The following is a 4,940-nucleotide window of genomic DNA, read 5'->3' as shown; positions in this document are numbered from 1 at the left end:
AAACTCTATTTTTTAACTGTCCGGCTATAAATTCCACAAGAATATTAGGGTTTCCATAAGGGTTTTCAATTCTTGCAATAGCAATGTTGAGTTTTCGATTCACACAATTAAGTTCTTTTTGCACAGTCATATGTAATGCTTCGATTCTTCTAGGTTCTATTAATAACTTTGGGAATCCCATATAGATTATGACTTGAATCAAATCAATTCATTTTTGAATTTCTATACATGAAATTCCCTCGACACTAGAACATATTTTCATATTTTTTTGTACATAATTCTTGATATAGTTTTTTATTTTTTGATCTTCTTGTAGATCCTTCGAATAATTTTTTGGTTGTACAAACCAAAGAGAATGATGACCTTGGGTTGTGTCAAGTCTGAAACCAAGTGGATTTATTTTTTGTCCCATAATCCCCTACTACTATACATATCATGACATGTCATATTGATGTACTTCTTTTTTTATTCATCCATGTTTTTTTAAGCATAATATGGCATATTTTATTTGTATTTTTTATTATAAAAAAATATTTGTCATTTAACCTTAAAATTCTTCAAAGACAATTTAGTTCTTTAAATAGTCTGTATAATAATGTACAACTGTATGTTTTAGTACAATAGTTATATGACAAGTGGGTCTTTCTATTAGATTACCTCGTCCCCGAGCTTAAGGTTTTAATTCTTTCATAGTACTGCCTTCGTTGACTTCCGCTTTACTAAATTTTAACTTTACTTTGGTGAAACCTCAATTGTGATTAGTATTTGGTGATGCAAAAGAAACCAATTTTAAAATGGGAGAACATGCTCGATAGGGCATGAGTTCGAGTATCAGAAGTGTTTCTTCATAAGAATGCCCACGAATATGATAAATTATTCTTCGTACTTTGTGAGTAAACATATCTATAAATTCACCTATAGCGTATTCTTCTATATATCGGTCCGTTTTTTCCTTCTTTCTCATAAGGTTTACCTCTTACTAATGAACAATAAGTATCTATATTCATTTTTTGTATTTATTAAAAAATTATTAACAACGAGATCTATTATCAATTTTTACATGTCCTCGGAAACTTAGAGTAGGCAAAAAATCTCCCAATTTATGTCCTACCATACAATTTATTATATAACTTGGCAAATGCTCCTTTCCATTATGGATAGCAATAGTATGCCCGATCATTGTTGGTATAATGGTAGATACTCAAGACCAAGTGACCATTATTTCTTTTTCAGCTATTTGTTAAGCGTATTTATTTTTCTTAATAAATGGTTCGCTATAAAAGGAATTTTTTTATTTTTTTTAGTGAACGTGTCACAATTAATTGATGGAATTTGGTGTAGGTTTATGTTGTTGTACCCTAGAGCACAATCATTCAAGGTGTTAGTCAATAATGATTGTTATTGGTTCTTGGTTCTTGATTTTGTTTTTTTTGGGTTTGTTAAGGTTTTGTTTCTGGTTTTAATGGAGGTTTAGGGTTCTTAAGAAGGTTGTTAGCTTTTGGGAAGAAGAAGAAACCAAAAATGTAGTAGTTGAGAGAGAGAGAGCCAAAAATGTTGTTTTTCAAAATCTGTTTTTTGAATATTTTCTTTCTCAACGTTTTTCATTACAATTTTCATACTTTTAAATACATCAAAAAGACAATAAGGCATGCTTCCATATTGAGCAATAAATACAAAAGCATTAAAAGTAACTAACCAAGCTAAACTACCTCAACTAACTCGAATCAATGTGCTGGGCATGCAAGAAACCTTCTTTAATGGGCAGTTCAGCTTGTCTAAGGCATTTGAATTTGAAAACCAGTTCCATTTGAGTTGAAAATTGGAGGGAAGCCTTTTTGAATATTAGACTATGTTCTAGCCAAAAACCAGATAAAACAAAGTCCATTTACCCATTCAAAAGTAATCAAACCCGAGGCAGTTTTGCCCAGTTTTCTGGGCAACAACACTGCACAAGGGTCAGATTTTTTTGGGCTTAACTCAGCCTTCCCAGCTCCAAATTGGGCCATTCTTTTTGTTGCTGCTTCCTCTGCATATATATTTTATCATATCCAAAATTCAGGTCTAAATACCAAACCTACTTCAAACGGAATCCAAGGAAGTGGACTTATGTCGCTGGAAATACAATTCCAGCAACTAGACAAAAAAGGCCTTAAGCTAGATAACGAGCTTAGGGTATTACAAAAAGGATATTGTTCTTGAACATTACAAGATAAAATAAAATGCATAAACATAAACAATGTTTGGTCTTTGATGTTGCAAAACAAAGAGTGCAAGTGAAACTGAACTACCTTGCACATTGTGGCAAGATCACCACATTTCAACATTAATTACTCCTTTTTTTTTTTTTTTGTAAAGACGAAGAAACAAATTCTATTTACTATGGCGACGAAGAATCAAATTATCACTATAGTTATTCCTTTTTCTACTTCTTCTTCCAAGTGTAGGATAACCCTAAGGGGTTGCGGGTTTTTTTCTACGGATGGTCTACAAAGTTCATAACTACTCCTCTTACAACAGGACGCTTATCTAGCCAACATTTCGATCCGGCTCTACCAAAACTTTTATGGTTCACCCCAACATTCCCCACTTGTCCGACTGTTGCTGAGCAGTGTTTGGGTATCAAATGGACCTGCCCTAAAGGTAATTTTAATGTGGCCGATTTCCCCTCTTTTGCAATCAGTTTCGCCACAGCACCTGCTGCTCTAGTTGATTGTCCACCCTTTCCAACTGTGATTTCTATGTTATATATGGCCGTGCCTAAGGGCATATTGGTTGAAGTAGATTCATCTTTTTGATCAATCAAAACCCCTTCCTAAACTGTACAAGTTTCTTCCAAAGCATACTGCTTTCTGGATGTAGATGATGATATCTATATAGATGGATCTTATATATATCGTATAATTCTTATATATACCATATAATGAAGTACCACATGAGTGGATATATAGGAATCAAAATCTGCCGAATCACTCATGTTATGATCTTCTACATCCTAGGTCTTCCTGCTCCTTCATCTGGCTTATGTTCTTCATGTAGCATTTAGACCGAATGACTCTATGAAATTACGTTGATACTTTCACATATTACGGGTAACTTAGGAGACATCTCTATTTTTACCTCCGGGAATCTTTAGAATTACCACTGCTTAGCTTTAAATTTGCCTCCGACCATCAAATGAAATGTGAATAACCCGTCCTCCTTTCTTTGAAACAAGGGGTGCTTTTGATTCTATCGGTGCTTGTAACAATTTTGTCTTCTCCATATGACTATATCTCTAGAGTCAATAATTTTATATAAGGAACTACTGAACTCAATCACTTCCTACCGTTACTCTTCAGCTTTCTATTGAGGTCCATCCTTTAGAGGTATTCAAATTGGATCAATGATCGATTTCTGGGTTTCATCGTAAACCTAATTGGTTACTTCCAATTACGAAAATCAATAGTTCAAACCGCACTTAAAGGTAGGGCATTTCCCATTTTTATAGGAACTTCTGTACTAGAAACAATGGTATCTTCAATTATAGCCCCTCTAGGATGTAAAATGTATCTTTTCTCAACATCCCCATAGTGTATGAGACAAATGTATCTGTTTCGATTAGGATCATATTCTAGAGTTACGATTCTACCATATATGTCTTTTTCATTATGTCGAAAATCAATTTTTCGGTATAAACGCTTATGACCTCCCCCTCCATGCCCTGTGGCAATGATTCCTCTAGCATTACGACCTTTACCAAAATGATGCTACCCATAGATCAAATTATTTCGTGGATTGGATTTCACTTGATTGTCTATGGCTCCTTTGTGTGTGCTCGGGGTAGAATAAATGTATCGCCATGCTATTAAGTATTTTGATTTAAGTTCTTTTCTTTCTAACAGGTGGAATAGAATAACTTGGTTGAAGTGTAATGATCATACAAATGTACTGCATTGTATATCCTATAATAGGTCCCATTCTTATACCCTTTCTTAAGAGTCGATGACTACTCATAGCTATTACCTTGACACCAAAGATGAGTTCGACCTAATACTTTATTTTATCCTAGTTGATCCTGATTCAACATTAGAAGTATATTGATTTTTCAACAATAACCGAATATTTTTGTATGTAAATACTACATTTTTGATTCCATCCATAAATCTATTTTCTTCCCTATGAGTTATAGTCTCAATAAGAATTCTAGTTCTTACTGTTCATATGTCATGATATGAATATACCACACCAATTTGTTATGTATGGATGATGAGATTCCATTGATACAGAGCCAATTCCAATAGACTTATTTTATTGGAGGGTCCCATTGGCATGCATTCAGTAGGAATTGAACCTACGAATTCGCCAATTATGAGTTGGGCGCTTTAACCATTTAGCCATGGATGCTTAACGGGGATCCTTGTACATGATGAATAACAAAATTCCAATTCAAATGAAATCTTTACGATAAATCAATGCAATCTAGGAGGACTCAATGAAAGGATATAAATTCAAATCCTGGATTTTTGAATTAAAAGAGATATTGAGAGAGATTAAGAATTCTCACGATTTCTTAGATTCATGGACCTAATTCAATTTTGTGGGATCTTTCATTCACATTTTTTCCCCATCAAGAACGTTTCATAAACTCTTGGACTCTCCAATTTGGAGTATCCTACTTTCACGCAATTCACATTTATAGGATTCAACGAGCAATCAATATTTCACGATCAAGGGTGTAGTATTATTTGTAGTAGCGGTCCTTATATATCATATTAACAATCGAAAGATGGTCAAAAGAAAAAATCTCTATTTGATAGGGCTTCTTCCTATACCTATGAATGTCCTTGAACCCATAAATGATACATTGGAAGAATCTTTTGGGTAGTCCAATATCAATAGGTTAATTGTTTTGCTTCTGTATCTTCCAAAAGGAAAAAAGATCTCTGAGAGCTGTTTCCTGG

The 4,940-nt window shown here is 33.8% G+C and overlaps 1 pseudogene; it reads right to left on the bottom strand.

Annotated features, from left to right (window-relative positions):
* Positions 1 to 2,473: 2,473 nt before the first annotated feature.
* LOC125419432 (large ribosomal subunit protein uL2cz/uL2cy-like) lies at positions 2,474 to 3,993 on the bottom strand (annotated as a pseudogene).
* Between the last annotated feature and the right edge of the window lie 947 nt (positions 3,994 to 4,940).

The sequence above is a fragment of the Ziziphus jujuba genome, chromosome 6, assembly GCF_031755915.1.
Source record: "Ziziphus jujuba cultivar Dongzao chromosome 6, ASM3175591v1".
Taxonomy (NCBI): domain Eukaryota; kingdom Viridiplantae; phylum Streptophyta; class Magnoliopsida; order Rosales; family Rhamnaceae; genus Ziziphus; species Ziziphus jujuba.
The sequence above is the reverse complement of the archived record's forward strand: the minus strand, read 5'-3'. Positions and strand labels throughout refer to the sequence as shown.